Source organism: Pongo abelii, chromosome 13, assembly GCF_028885655.2.
Source record: "Pongo abelii isolate AG06213 chromosome 13, NHGRI_mPonAbe1-v2.0_pri, whole genome shotgun sequence".
Lineage (NCBI taxonomy): Eukaryota > Metazoa > Chordata > Mammalia > Primates > Hominidae > Pongo > Pongo abelii.
Window position 1 is genome coordinate 1451706 of NC_071998.2, and position 16664 is coordinate 1468369.

Consider the following 16664-nt stretch of genomic DNA (forward strand, 5'->3'; position numbering starts at 1 on the left):
TCACACTGTAATTTAAGGAGTACGATTCTAAAGAAATTTGAACAATCTGGTGGTATTGCTAACACCAAACAAGGTTGTTCAGCTCTTTCATCTTTAAAAACAAACAAACAAAAACATGATGTGGAATTCTCTCATTTTACCAAACAGCCGTACGCTCCCTTGAATATGTGACTATGAAACCCAAGTAATTGGAAGAAAAAAAATAAAGGAAACACCTCATCAGTCTCATTAATAGTTTTGTTGAGAATAGTTTATTTTTCAAAAACTGCTGGCTATGTCTTGATATTTTTAGACACGGCTAAAGTTGAAATTGCATGAATCCTCTCTCTAACATTCATGCTACTTAAGAATCTTTTCCCAAGATTTGACTGCATTCATTTCATAAAAGCCCTGTCCTCTTCTCCCCTATATATCTATATTAGCACTCTGCCTTCTACCCTCTTCCATAGGAAACACAAATCCGTCAATTGATCACTTAAGCCTTTCCAGTTTGGGTACAACATTTTCTGTAGTTGTACTCCTGAGATTTGTCCTTTATACTTCTAAAGACTAGACCCTAGATAATACATGCTTGGGAATAGTGGAGCTAGCTTGCTTAAACTTTATTTAGGCGTATGCTAATTACTTGTGGGGGGCAAAGGCAGGCAGTGAGGATGTTAAGCTTATCCCAAAATAGTCAATTTTGGAAAAGACACAAGTACAGGCCGCGAGCGGTGGCTCAGACCTGAATTCCCAGCACCTTGGGAGGTCTTCTCGCAGAAGGCCAGAGCGAGACCCCGGGGAAAAGATTCATCCCAGGCGTGATGGCCTGACGATGGCTTCCTGTGTCCCGCAACATGGGGAGTCTGCAGTGTGGCCGGTTTGGAAACTGGCAAGGAGAGCGAAGAGACAACATGCTGGTCTTCCACCCTTCCCTGGATGCCCGTGGGTGCGCGCAGAGCTCCGGAAGCAAACAGTCAACATGCTCAGCCTTTCGGGGGCCGGAGAGACGTGAGCAACATGCCCCCTTGCAGAGGGCACAGCAGCGTGGAATCCCAAATCACGCTTCAGTCATCCTGAGGGTGGCTCCTCTGTGGTCGGGGCTGTCGGCCTGGCGCTCCGTTGCGAGGCTCAGCCTGGGGATGTGCGGTCTGTGAACCACGCGGTTGAAAACCCGAAGGCAACACGGGTCCCGGTCTTTTGTCTCTGAGGAAGCCGCCCGTTCCTTGGGCCACGGAATCGGGGCCAATGGGTGCCCCGCCGGCCCGACGCGGCGGCCGTGGGCCCAGCCCTCAGCCCGCGCCGGGCGCTTACCCTTTTCCCGGAGCGCGGGGGTCCCGTTGCTCCCGGAGGCCAAAGACCGTTTATTCTCTCTGCCTTCCTCCCTCTGTCCCTGGCTCCCTCCCGCCCGCCCTCTGTCCCTGCGTCGCTCTGTCTATCCCTCCGTTCCTAACTGCCTCCCTCTCTCTCCCTCCCTCCCTCCCTCCCAACTTCCCTCCGCCCATCCTTCGGCCCCTCTGGGTCTCCCGTTCGTCTCTCCATCTCTGCCCGCCTTCCCTCCCGCCTGGAACGGTCGGCATCGCCGGCGTGCGCGGGGCCTGGGGTCTGCGTTCAGCCGCCAGGCGCTCCACGGTGGCAGCTGGGAGGCTGCAGGGACACGGGCGGGCGGGCGGGCGGCCGGGCGACGGTGGAGCGGAGGCGCAGAGGAGGCGAGCCGCCGCCGGAGGGATGGCGGGCCCGGACGCTGCGCGGGCCCGGTGTTTCGCGGGAAGGGGGTCTCCACCCAGCCCAGGGGAAGACTCATTTTCCGGGGGTAGGGATTGGGGGGTGGGGGTGGCGAGGGGTCGGTCAGGCCGTGGCGGAAAGCCATGAGAGCTCTGCCCGGGCTGCTCCCAGAGCCTAGGCGGCTGCCCGCGAACCCGCGCGTGCGCAGCAGACGGCCCACCTGCTGGTACCTGGGCCGGCGCTGGGATCCCCGGGATGCCCAGGAAAGAATGGCATCTCTCCGCTCTGTGGAGTGTCTCACCGGGCCTAGACCTGGAAGGCAGGAATCGCAGGCGGGTCGGCCCGGAGGGAAGACACGCCCATCCACGCCGACCCAGGTGTTCCCCGCGAAAGAGAGGCCACCGGCCACCGCCCTGCACCGACCCCGTCCCAGCCCCGCGTCCTTTTAAAGCTCCTCCAGCAGAGCCCGATATTCTTCCTCGCTGAGGGGTGGTTCCAGCGAGGCGGCCTCTTCCGTGGCCTCCAGCTCCCCAGGGGCCTCCGTTTCTAGGAAAGGCTGCGCCCGCTGCAGAAACTCCGGGCTCGCCAGGAGCTCATCCAGCAGGCGTAGGGGAGTGCAGACGAGCGCTCCGGCTCCTGGAGGAGCCGCGCCTGGGGGGGCGCCCGGATGGCTTGCACCTGCCACTGCCGCGCGGAGGCCTCCGGGGGCGCGGGCTGGGGAGGTGGGGCTTCCCCGGCTTGGGGTTCCCACGCAGCCCCGGCGACCTGGGGACCCTGGCCCCAGCCCCAACACGGACTCCCCTGGGACGCCAGGGGAGGGAAATGCAGGGGGTATTTCAGAATTCAGTCTTCCTCACAGAATCGCAAAGTTCACGTTTCACAACCATAAAGAAACTATTTACGCTAAAAATGAGACTTTTTATGAAGTTGCACTTAGAAAACTTCAATGTCTGAGAAAAAAATATCTCTAACGCACAGGGAAACTGGTGGTTTATCCAATACTCTGAAAATAAAATGGGCTGGGTGAGGGGAATATGAAAATATTATTTCCATTTCATCTCATTTTATTTATTTATGTACTTATTGATTTATTTTTGAGACAGAGTGTCCCTCTGTCCCTCAGGCTGGATTACAGTGTCCTGAGCTCAGCTCACTGCAGCCTCCGCATCCTGGGCTCAAGGCATTCTCCTGCCTCAGCCTCCAGAGTAGCTGGGACTAAATGAGCACGCCACCACGCCAGGCAAATTTTTGTCTTTTTTTTTTAAAGTGTAGTGGAGGTTTCACCATTTGGGCCAGGGTGGTCTTCAACTGCCGACTTCAGGTGATCTGCCCCAACTTGCCTTCCCAAAGTGAAGGGACTATAGGCATGAGCCACTGCGCCCAGACTATGGTAGTTTCACACTGAAGCCTGAAGCTGCTCTGCCTTAGGATTTTTCCTGAGTTTTACTTTCTTGTCATGATGAGTTGCTAGTTCATGTTTTCCCTTGTTTCTTTTCGAAAGGCATTACTGATGAGATTATGGCTTTCTCACAGAGAATACCACTTTGGTGAAACTATATTGAAATCAGGAGTACCTTATGTTTCCGATACTTATCAAGCACAATATTTGAACACGGCGTGGTAGGTGAAAGTGTAGGAAGCAGAATTTGGCAATCCCCATATTTTTTCAATTTCGACGGTTTCAGGTTTTTGGTTTCAGCCAAACTGAAGAATGTCCTTATGAGCTGTCAATTCACAGGCCGTTACAGACAATATTTGAAACTACATCACGGTGTAATTTAAGGAGTACGATTCTAAAGAAATTTGAACAATCTGGTGGTATTGCTAACACCAAACAAGGTTGTTCAGCTCTTTCATCTTTAAAAACAAACAAACAAAAACATGATGTGGAATTCTCTCATTTTACCAAACAGCCGTACGCTCCCTTGAATATGTGACTATGAAACCCAAGTAATTGGAAGAAGAAAAATAAAGGAAACACCTCATCAGTCTCATTAATAGTTTTGTTGAGAATAGTTTATTTTTGAAAAACTGCTGGCTATGTCTTGATATTTTTAGACACGGCTAAAGCTGAAATTGCATGAATCCTCTCTCTAACATTCATGCTACTAAAGAAACTTTTCCCAAGATTTGACTGCATTCATTTCATAAAAGCCCTGTCCTCTTCTCCCCTATATATCTATATTAGCACTCTGCTTTCTACCCTCTTCCATAGGAAACACAAATCCGTCAATTGATCACTTAAGCCTTTCCAGTTTGGGTACAACATTTTCTGTAGTTGTACTCCTGAGATTTGTCCTTTATACTTCTAAAGACTAGACCCTAGATAATACATGCTTGGGAATAGTGGAGCTAGCTTGCTTAAACTTTATTTAGGCGTATGCTAATTACTTGTGGGGGGCAAAGGCAGGCAGTGAGGATGTTAAGCTTATCCCAAAATAGTCAATTTTGGAAAAGACACAAGTACAGGCCGGGCGTGGTGGCTCAGACCTGTAATCCCGGCACCTTGGGAGGCCGAGGCGGCCGGTCACGAGGTCAGGAGATCGACACCATCCTGGCTAACACGGTGAAACCCCGTCTCTGCTAAACATACACAAATTAGCCGGGCGTGGTGGCAGGCGCTTGTAGTCTCAGCTACTCGGGAGGCTGAGGCAGGAGAAGAGCACGAACCCGGGAGGCGGAGCTGGCAGTGAGCCGAGATTGCGCCACTGCACTCCGGCCTGGGCGGCAGAGTGGGATTCTGCCTCAAAAAAGAAAGAAAAAAAACATCTTCATATATATGAATGTGTGTGTGTGTGTGTGTGTGTGTGTGTGTGTGTACTCAGGTACACTCACTTTACTTCTGAGTTATCTCGTCACCACTTAACCAGCACCAATCAGAGACCACATTTTTCTAGGCAGTCTCCAAATGTACATTACAAATAGTAACGTACTTTAAGGATAGTAATGAAGCTCCGGGAAAAATTGCTTGTCTCCACCTCAGCAGACCAACCTGCCTGGGCCAGCTTCTCTCTTCCTCTACTCTTCAGAAAGTGCTAGACCTGCAACATCTGACAGAATACAGCTTCCATGACTCCTCAGTGCCATGGAAATGGAACGAGCTGAGAGCAATCTAAAGACTGGGAGATATTAGGTCTCTTGGATCTTACTTCTTTTGGTTGCTCGAGCACTTTAATTCCCGAGAGAGCCCTCCCATCTCCATCAGTTCTTCCAGGAACCTGTACCCTCCTCGTGTCTCGAAGATACGCTGGTCTAACTTGTTACATGCCTTTACAAGAAAGTTGGTAAAAATAAAAGGAAAGCTGAACAACGTCACAATATGGAGGTATGAAACAGAATTTCCCCATACTTGGTAAAGTTTAGAAATTTGTGTAATACCCGAAGGCAGATTCCATGTACAATAAGTCCTAGTTTAAGAACAAGAGCTGAGGGTATGAGGAAATAAAACTATATTTTCCGGGAGTATCTCTGGCTTCAGGAAGAAAGAGCACATGTTACTCTCCATTCAATATTAGGGCTGAACTATGGGGTCTTTTCGATCCTTTTTGCTTACCCTCTGCGATTCAGGGGGCACATGGCAAAGGTAAACAGACTGAAACAGCACCGTGGATAGCTGTGAGCTGTGCTGGGAAGATTCACGGTGATTCCATAATAAATCTCAGGTCTTTCTTCTGTAACAAAAAATTCCTCTTTTCCATCATCAAGGTAAAGCCGAGTATGTACAAGTAGAGTATGCGATAACTTTGTCACTCGTGACGAACCTAGTCGGTCCGATACTTTAACAACTTCTCCAATGTCTCTGCACTCAGGTTGGATATTCTGAGTGGGTCATCGGTAGAATGAATGAAATCAAGAATACTCTAAAGCAATGTTTGGAAGTCAATTTCAGTGTCTCCGGAAGCACTGGGAAAATCACCATGTGTAACGAACGTGAAGTATCCACAGGCTCTCTCTGTGTCTTTGAAACTGCCCATGTGTTCATTAGAAACGGCGGCTTGAGGAAAGGTGGTTTTGGAATTGGTTTCCCTCTAGTCTTACGTGATGCATCTCTACTATATTGCATTATAATAAAGCAAAGGGTCACTTGCTGACATAAAGCACAGGAGGCAGGAATGGAAGAGTCAACTTAGAGAAAAAAAGTGCTTTTCGGTTTTATTTTCATTTCTGCAGTTTGGAAAACAGTTTAACAGTTTAACTGATTTTGTGGCGGCTCACAAAAATACATATGAGCGTTGAAAATGTACAGAAGAACAACAATTGGGAGACATTTCCGGAAGCTTCAGTTTCTGAAACCCAGACATGAGCCTACAAGCTAAGACACGGCTACACCAGGCTTCAGCGTGAAACCATACAACTCCTGGGAAGGGCTTCCCTCTCTGAACGCAGCTACCTGTCCACAGGATGCTCTAGGCCCAGGCACCTTTATTCTTCCAACTAGAGAGACATAGAAAGATGCCTCCATATCCCATGAAGATGCCCAAGCATTTGGCCAAGGCTCCTATGAAACAGTCTGCTGTCTTCATCCAGGTAAGGGCAACTTCACATTTTCAGACACTAAGGTCGTGGGCAAATCCAGGGTGGACTGAGAGGCGGAAGCTCCAGCAAACAGAGTCCTGTGGCTGGAAGATGAATGCAGTACTTATTCCTGCACCAACAGACCCTTGCCTCTGGCCTTGGGCCTAGAGCATGATTTTTTGGTAGTTGCTGTTGGGGAAGAGGCCCTTGGGCTTTAACCTGCGGACAGCCTCCCTTAAATGCTTGGGCTGCAGCGGGGGCGTTTCTCCCCACATCTCACACACGTCCAGGGCCTCTTCCACCACCTCTCCAACAAAGACCTTGGCGATTCCAGCCATGGCAATGGCGGCGTTCTCAGACACCGAACTGCCGGTGATAGACTTCATCAGACCTGCAATGCGTGCTTTTGGGAAAGCTGACCGGCGACACACTTCGTAGCGGGCCAGCTGCTCCTCAGACATGGCAGACAGCAGGGCTGTCATCCTCTGAGCCTCCTCTGCATCCACGGTGGGCTTCCTCTCCTTCTTTCCTTTGGTATGTCTTTTCCGTCTTTTGGCGGCAGCAGGAGCTGAGGCTGAGGCCTCCTTGTCCCCTTCTGTGAGGTCCGTGACATCCTCACTCCTGAGCTCACCTCCCTGATCCCTGGGTTCTTCCAAGTTCCCACCTAGGTCCTCAGGGATTCCATCCTTCTTGCTGCCCTTCAGACCTCGGGGCATGGCGAACATCTCAGCAGACACACCTGTTTGCCTGCCCGTCTCCACGGGTGAGATTCAAGTCTGCCCCGTGACAGCAGCTGTAGAGGCAGAAGTTCTGGCTGGGGTGGTTTGATTACGGATCTGCAGCGAGAACCTTTCGAAGATTTTAGCTGCCGTGTTTCTGCTGAGCCACTTTAGCCATAACTGGACACAGCTCCCTGCCTCCCCTTCCCACACACAAACACACACGCTGAATTTTCTCACTTCCACAATGTGAAGAAACTTGTGGATGGAGAGTATATTAGTTTTACATCAATGCAGAATAAATTCTCACAAATTTTGGACACTTAAAACAAACCCCAGCTCAGAGGTCAGAAGTTCTACCAGTCCAAGTGACTGCCACCTGCTCAGAGCCACACGAGGGACCTCCGGGATGGGTCTGGCTGTGTGGTCGCTGCCTTCACCTGAGAAGGGTCTGGCTTCGATCTGACTCGAGGTGGTGGCAGAATTCAATGCCTTCGGGTTGTGAGCCCCAGGCCCACTTGTCTGTTCTGCCTGCTGCCGTGAGGACGCTCTCGGCTCCTGCAAGTGTTGCCCAGGTCTGGGCTGTGAGGCTCCCTGGGTCTGCACGGCCAGTGCCGGGGAATCTCCCACAGGGCAATGTCATCTCAGGGAGCTCCAGTCCTCCCTTATAAAGAGCTCGGATGATTGAACTAGACCCAGCCCTTAGCAGCTATTGGCTCAGGATATCCCTAAGGAAATCAGGGATTTGGGCGGGCTCATCAATTCACGCTTCCGCCCACCCCCAAGGGAGGGGCAGACACAGGGCGAGTCTCCGAGGGGCGGGAAATGCAGGGGGTATTTCAGAATTCAGTCTTCCTCACAGAATCGCAAAGTTCACGTTTCACAACCATAAAGAAACTATTTACGCTAAAAATGAGACTTTTTAAGAAGTTGCACTTAGAAAACTTCAATGTCTGAGAAAAAAATATCCCTAACGCACAGGGAAACAGGTGGCTTATCCAATACTCTGGAAATAAAATGGGCTGGGTGAGGGGAATATGAAAATATTATTTCAATTTCATCTCATTTTATTTATTTATTTATGTACTTATTGATTTATTTTTGAGACAGAGTCTCCCTCTGTCCCTCAGGCTGGATTACAGTGTCCTGAGCTCAGCTCACTGCAGCCTCCGCATCCTGGGCCCAAGGCATTCTCCTGCCTCAGCCTCCAGAGTAGCTGGGACTAAATGAGTACGCCACCACGCCAGGCAAATTTTTGTCTTTTATATAAAGTGTAGAGGAGGTTTCACCATTTGGGCCAGGGTGGTCTTCAACTGCCAACTTCAGATGATCTGCCCCAACTTGCCTTCCAAAGTGAAGGGACTATAGGCGTGAGCCACTGCGCCCAGACTATGATAGTTTCACACTGAGGCCTGAAGCTGCTCTGCCTTAGGATTTTTCCTGAGTTTTACGTTCTTGTCATGATGAGTTGCTAGTTCATATTTTCCGTTGGATCTTTTCGAAAGGGATTACTGATGAGATTATGGCTTTCTCACAAAGAATACCACTTTGGTGAAACTATACTGAAATCAGGAGTACCTTATGTTTCCGATACTTATCAAGCACAATATTTGAACACGGCGTGGTAGGTGAAAGTGTAGGAAGCAGAATTTGGCAAACCCCATTTTTTTTCAATTTCGACGGTTTCAGGTTTTTGGTTTCAGCCAAACTGAAGAATGTCCTAATGAGCTGTCAATTCACAGGCCATTACAGACAATTTTTGAAACTACATCACACTGTAATTTAAGGAGTACGATTCTAAAGAAATTTGAACAATCTGGTGGTATTGCTAACACCAAACAAGGTTGTTCAGCTCTTTCATCTTTAAAAACAAACAAACAAAAACATGATGTGGAATTCTCTCATTTTACCAAACAGCCGTACGCTCCCTTGAATATGTGACTATGAAACCCAAGTAATTGGAAGAAAAAAAATAAAGGAAACACCTCATCAGTCTCATTAATAGTTTTGTTGAGAATAGTTTATTTTTCAAAAACTGCTGGCTATGTCTTGATATTTTTAGACACGGCTAAAGTTGAAATTGCATGAATCCTCTCTCTAACATTCATGCTACTTAAGAATCTTTTCCCAAGATTTGACTGCATTCATTTCATAAAAGCCCTGTCCTCTTCTCCCCTATATATCTATATTAGCACTCTGCCTTCTACCCTCTTCCATAGGAAACACAAATCCGTCAATTGATCACTTAAGCCTTTCCAGTTTGGGTACAACATTTTCTGTAGTTGTACTCCTGAGATTTGTCCTTTATACTTCTAAAGACTAGACCCTAGATAATACATGCTTGGGAATAGTGGAGCTAGCTTGCTTAAACTTTATTTAGGCGTATGCTAATTACTTGTGGGGGGCAAAGGCAGGCAGTGAGGATGTTAAGCTTATCCCAAAATAGTCAATTTTGGAAAAGACACAAGTACAGGCCGCGAGCGGTGGCTCAGACCTGAATTCCCAGCACCTTGGGAGGTCTTCTCGCAGAAGGCCAGAGCGAGACCCCGGGGAAAAGATTCATCCCAGGCGTGATGGCCTGACGATGGCTTCCTGTGTCCCGCAACATGGGGAGTCTGCAGTGTGGCCGGTTTGGAAACTGGCAAGGAGAGCGAAGAGACAACATGCTGGTCTTCCACCCTTCCCTGGATGCCCGTGGGTGCGCGCAGAGCTCCGGAAGCAAACAGTCAACATGCTCAGCCTTTCGGGGGCCGGAGAGACGTGAGCAACATGCCCCCTTGCAGAGGGCACAGCAGCGTGGAATCCCAAATCACGCTTCAGTCATCCTGAGGGTGGCTCCTCTGTGGTCGGGGCTGTCGGCCTGGCGCTCCGTTGCGAGGCTCAGCCTGGGGATGTGCGGTCTGTGAACCACGCGGTTGAAAACCCGAAGGCAACACGGGTCCCGGTCTTTTGTCTCTGAGGAAGCCGCCCGTTCCTTGGGCCACGGAATCGGGGCCAATGGGTGCCCCGCCGGCCCGACGCGGCGGCCGTGGGCCCAGCCCTCAGCCCGCGCCGGGCGCTTACCCTTTTCCCGGAGCGCGGGGGTCCCGTTGCTCCCGGAGGCCAAAGACCGTTTATTCTCTCTGCCTTCCTCCCTCTGTCCCTGGCTCCCTCCCGCCCGCCCTCTGTCCCTGCGTCGCTCTGTCTATCCCTCCGTTCCTAACTGCCTCCCTCTCTCTCCCTCCCTCCCTCCCTCCCAACTTCCCTCCGCCCATCCTTCGGCCCCTCTGGGTCTCCCGTTCGTCTCTCCATCTCTGCCCGCCTTCCCTCCCGCCTGGAACGGTCGGCATCGCCGGCGTGCGCGGGGCCTGGGGTCTGCGTTCAGCCGCCAGGCGCTCCACGGTGGCAGCTGGGAGGCTGCAGGGACACGGGCGGGCGGGCGGGCGGCCGGGCGACGGTGGAGCGGAGGCGCAGAGGAGGCGAGCCGCCGCCGGAGGGATGGCGGGCCCGGACGCTGCGCGGGCCCGGTGTTTCGCGGGAAGGGGGTCTCCACCCAGCCCAGGGGAAGACTCATTTTCCGGGGGTAGGGATTGGGGGGTGGGGGTGGCGAGGGGTCGGTCAGGCCGTGGCGGAAAGCCATGAGAGCTCTGCCCGGGCTGCTCCCAGAGCCTAGGCGGCTGCCCGCGAACCCGCGCGTGCGCAGCAGACGGCCCACCTGCTGGTACCTGGGCCGGCGCTGGGATCCCCGGGATGCCCAGGAAAGAATGGCATCTCTCCGCTCTGTGGAGTGTCTCACCGGGCCTAGACCTGGAAGGCAGGAATCGCAGGCGGGTCGGCCCGGAGGGAAGACACGCCCATCCACGCCGACCCAGGTGTTCCCCGCGAAAGAGAGGCCACCGGCCACCGCCCTGCACCGACCCCGTCCCAGCCCCGCGTCCTTTTAAAGCTCCTCCAGCAGAGCCCGATATTCTTCCTCGCTGAGGGGTGGTTCCAGCGAGGCGGCCTCTTCCGTGGCCTCCAGCTCCCCAGGGGCCTCCGTTTCTAGGAAAGGCTGCGCCCGCTGCAGAAACTCCGGGCTCGCCAGGAGCTCATCCAGCAGGCGTAGGGGAGTGCAGACGAGCGCTCCGGCTCCTGGAGGAGCCGCGCCTGGGGGGGCGCCCGGATGGCTTGCACCTGCCACTGCCGCGCGGAGGCCTCCGGGGGCGCGGGCTGGGGAGGTGGGGCTTCCCCGGCTTGGGGTTCCCACGCAGCCCCGGCGACCTGGGGACCCTGGCCCCAGCCCCAACACGGACTCCCCTGGGACGCCAGGGGAGGGAAATGCAGGGGGTATTTCAGAATTCAGTCTTCCTCACAGAATCGCAAAGTTCACGTTTCACAACCATAAAGAAACTATTTACGCTAAAAATGAGACTTTTTATGAAGTTGCACTTAGAAAACTTCAATGTCTGAGAAAAAAATATCTCTAACGCACAGGGAAACTGGTGGTTTATCCAATACTCTGAAAATAAAATGGGCTGGGTGAGGGGAATATGAAAATATTATTTCCATTTCATCTCATTTTATTTATTTATGTACTTATTGATTTATTTTTGAGACAGAGTGTCCCTCTGTCCCTCAGGCTGGATTACAGTGTCCTGAGCTCAGCTCACTGCAGCCTCCGCATCCTGGGCTCAAGGCATTCTCCTGCCTCAGCCTCCAGAGTAGCTGGGACTAAATGAGCACGCCACCACGCCAGGCAAATTTTTGTCTTTTTTTTTTAAAGTGTAGTGGAGGTTTCACCATTTGGGCCAGGGTGGTCTTCAACTGCCGACTTCAGGTGATCTGCCCCAACTTGCCTTCCCAAAGTGAAGGGACTATAGGCATGAGCCACTGCGCCCAGACTATGGTAGTTTCACACTGAAGCCTGAAGCTGCTCTGCCTTAGGATTTTTCCTGAGTTTTACTTTCTTGTCATGATGAGTTGCTAGTTCATGTTTTCCCTTGTTTCTTTTCGAAAGGCATTACTGATGAGATTATGGCTTTCTCACAGAGAATACCACTTTGGTGAAACTATATTGAAATCAGGAGTACCTTATGTTTCCGATACTTATCAAGCACAATATTTGAACACGGCGTGGTAGGTGAAAGTGTAGGAAGCAGAATTTGGCAATCCCCATATTTTTTCAATTTCGACGGTTTCAGGTTTTTGGTTTCAGCCAAACTGAAGAATGTCCTTATGAGCTGTCAATTCACAGGCCGTTACAGACAATATTTGAAACTACATCACGGTGTAATTTAAGGAGTACGATTCTAAAGAAATTTGAACAATCTGGTGGTATTGCTAACACCAAACAAGGTTGTTCAGCTCTTTCATCTTTAAAAACAAACAAACAAAAACATGATGTGGAATTCTCTCATTTTACCAAACAGCCGTACGCTCCCTTGAATATGTGACTATGAAACCCAAGTAATTGGAAGAAGAAAAATAAAGGAAACACCTCATCAGTCTCATTAATAGTTTTGTTGAGAATAGTTTATTTTTGAAAAACTGCTGGCTATGTCTTGATATTTTTAGACACGGCTAAAGCTGAAATTGCATGAATCCTCTCTCTAACATTCATGCTACTAAAGAAACTTTTCCCAAGATTTGACTGCATTCATTTCATAAAAGCCCTGTCCTCTTCTCCCCTATATATCTATATTAGCACTCTGCTTTCTACCCTCTTCCATAGGAAACACAAATCCGTCAATTGATCACTTAAGCCTTTCCAGTTTGGGTACAACATTTTCTGTAGTTGTACTCCTGAGATTTGTCCTTTATACTTCTAAAGACTAGACCCTAGATAATACATGCTTGGGAATAGTGGAGCTAGCTTGCTTAAACTTTATTTAGGCGTATGCTAATTACTTGTGGGGGGCAAAGGCAGGCAGTGAGGATGTTAAGCTTATCCCAAAATAGTCAATTTTGGAAAAGACACAAGTACAGGCCGGGCGTGGTGGCTCAGACCTGTAATCCCGGCACCTTGGGAGGCCGAGGCGGCCGGTCACGAGGTCAGGAGATCGACACCATCCTGGCTAACACGGTGAAACCCCGTCTCTGCTAAACATACACAAATTAGCCGGGCGTGGTGGCAGGCGCTTGTAGTCTCAGCTACTCGGGAGGCTGAGGCAGGAGAAGAGCACGAACCCGGGAGGCGGAGCTGGCAGTGAGCCGAGATTGCGCCACTGCACTCCGGCCTGGGCGGCAGAGTGGGATTCTGCCTCAAAAAAGAAAGAAAAAAAACATCTTCATATATATGAATGTGTGTGTGTGTGTGTGTGTGTGTGTGTGTGTGTACTCAGGTACACTCACTTTACTTCTGAGTTATCTCGTCACCACTTAACCAGCACCAATCAGAGACCACATTTTTCTAGGCAGTCTCCAAATGTACATTACAAATAGTAACGTACTTTAAGGATAGTAATGAAGCTCCGGGAAAAATTGCTTGTCTCCACCTCAGCAGACCAACCTGCCTGGGCCAGCTTCTCTCTTCCTCTACTCTTCAGAAAGTGCTAGACCTGCAACATCTGACAGAATACAGCTTCCATGACTCCTCAGTGCCATGGAAATGGAACGAGCTGAGAGCAATCTAAAGACTGGGAGATATTAGGTCTCTTGGATCTTACTTCTTTTGGTTGCTCGAGCACTTTAATTCCCGAGAGAGCCCTCCCATCTCCATCAGTTCTTCCAGGAACCTGTACCCTCCTCGTGTCTCGAAGATACGCTGGTCTAACTTGTTACATGCCTTTACAAGAAAGTTGGTAAAAATAAAAGGAAAGCTGAACAACGTCACAATATGGAGGTATGAAACAGAATTTCCCCATACTTGGTAAAGTTTAGAAATTTGTGTAATACCCGAAGGCAGATTCCATGTACAATAAGTCCTAGTTTAAGAACAAGAGCTGAGGGTATGAGGAAATAAAACTATATTTTCCGGGAGTATCTCTGGCTTCAGGAAGAAAGAGCACATGTTACTCTCCATTCAATATTAGGGCTGAACTATGGGGTCTTTCCGATCCTTTTTGCTTACCCTCTGCGATTCAGGGGGCACATGGCAAAGGTAAACAGACTGAAACAGCACCGTGGATAGCTGTGAGCTGTGCTGGGAAGATTCACGGTGATTCCATAATAAATCTCAGGTCTTTCTTCTGTAACAAAAAATTCCTCTTTTCCATCATCAAGGTAAAGCCGAGTATGTACAAGTAGAGTATGCGATAACTTTGTCACTCGTGACGAACCTAGTCGGTCCGATACTTTAACAACTTCTCCAATGTCTCTGCACTCAGGTTGGATATTCTGAGTGGGTCATCGGTAGAATGAATGAAATCAAGAATACTCTAAAGCAATGTTTGGAAGTCAATTTCAGTGTCTCCGGAAGCACTGGGAAAATCACCATGTGTAACGAACGTGAAGTATCCACAGGCTCTCTCTGTGTCTTTGAAACTGCCCATGTGTTCATTAGAAACGGCGGCTTGAGGAAAGGTGGTTTTGGAATTGGTTTCCCTCTAGTCTTACGTGATGCATCTCTACTATATTGCATTATAATAAAGCAAAGGGTCACTTGCTGACATAAAGCACAGGAGGCAGGAATGGAAGAGTCAACTTAGAGAAAAAAAGTGCTTTTCGGTTTTATTTTCATTTCTGCAGTTTGGAAAACAGTTTAACAGTTTAACTGATTTTGTGGCGGCTCACAAAAATACATATGAGCGTTGAAAATGTACAGAAGAACAACAATTGGGAGACATTTCCGGAAGCTTCAGTTTCTGAAACCCAGACATGAGCCTACAAGCTAAGACACGGCTACACCAGGCTTCAGCGTGAAACCATACAACTCCTGGGAAGGGCTTCCCTCTCTGAACGCAGCTACCTGTCCACAGGATGCTCTAGGCCCAGGCACCTTTATTCTTCCAACTAGAGAGACATAGAAAGATGCCTCCATATCCCATGAAGATGCCCAAGCATTTGGCCAAGGCTCCTATGAAACAGTCTGCTGTCTTCATCCAGGTAAGGGCAACTTCACATTTTCAGACACTAAGGTCGTGGGCAAATCCAGGGTGGACTGAGAGGCGGAAGCTCCAGCAAACAGAGTCCTGTGGCTGGAAGATGAATGCAGTACTTATTCCTGCACCAACAGACCCTTGCCTCTGGCCTTGGGCCTAGAGCATGATTTTTTGGTAGTTGCTGTTGGGGAAGAGGCCCTTGGGCTTTAACCTGCGGACAGCCTCCCTTAAATGCTTGGGCTGCAGCGGGGGCGTTTCTCCCCACATCTCACACACGTCCAGGGCCTCTTCCACCACCTCTCCAACAAAGACCTTGGCGATTCCAGCCATGGCAATGGCGGCGTTCTCAGACACCGAACTGCCGGTGATAGACTTCATCAGACCTGCAATGCGTGCTTTTGGGAAAGCTGACCGGCGACACACTTCGTAGCGGGCCAGCTGCTCCTCAGACATGGCAGACAGCAGGGCTGTCATCCTCTGAGCCTCCTCTGCATCCACGGTGGGCTTCCTCTCCTTCTTTCCTTTGGTATGTCTTTTCCGTCTTTTGGCGGCAGCAGGAGCTGAGGCTGAGGCCTCCTTGTCCCCTTCTGTGAGGTCCGTGACATCCTCACTCCTGAGCTCACCTCCCTGATCCCTGGGTTCTTCCAAGTTCCCACCTAGGTCCTCAGGGATTCCATCCTTCTTGCTGCCCTTCAGACCTCGGGGCATGGCGAACATCTCAGCAGACACACCTGTTTGCCTGCCCGTCTCCACGGGTGAGATTCAAGTCTGCCCCGTGACAGCAGCTGTAGAGGCAGAAGTTCTGGCTGGGGTGGTTTGATTACGGATCTGCAGCGAGAACCTTTCGAAGATTTTAGCTGCCGTGTTTCTGCTGAGCCACTTTAGCCATAACTGGACACAGCTCCCTGCCTCCCCTTCCCACACACAAACACACACGCTGAATTTTCTCACTTCCACAATGTGAAGAAACTTGTGGATGGAGAGTATATTAGTTTTACATCAATGCAGAATAAATTCTCACAAATTTTGGACACTTAAAACAAACCCCAGCTCAGAGGTCAGAAGTTCTACCAGTCCAAGTGACTGCCACCTGCTCAGAGCCACACGAGGGACCTCCGGGATGGGTCTGGCTGTGTGGTCGCTGCCTTCACCTGAGAAGGGTCTGGCTTCGATCTGACTCGAGGTGGTGGCAGAATTCAATGCCTTCGGGTTGTGAGCCCCAGGCCCACTTGTCTGTTCTGCCTGCTGCCGTGAGGACGCTCTCGGCTCCTGCAAGTGTTGCCCAGGTCTGGGCTGTGAGGCTCCCTGGGTCTGCACGGCCAGTGCCGGGGAATCTCCCACAGGGCAATGTCATCTCAGGGAGCTCCAGTCCTCCCTTATAATGAGCTCGGATGATTGAACTAGACCCAGCCCTTAGCAGCTATTGGCTCAGGATATCCCTAAGGAAATCAGGGATTTGGGCGGGCTCATCAATTCACGCTTCCGCCCACCCCCAAGGGAGGGGCAGACACAGGGCGAGTCTCCGAGGGGCGGGAAATGCAGGGGGTATTTCAGAATTCAGTCTTCCTCACAGAATCGCAAAGTTCACGTTTCACAACCATAAAGAAACTATTTACGCTAAAAATGAGACTTTTTAAGAAGTTGCACTTAGAAAACTTCAATGTCTGAGAAAAAAATATCCCTAACGCACAGGGAAACAGGTGGCTTATCCAATACTCTGGAAATAAAA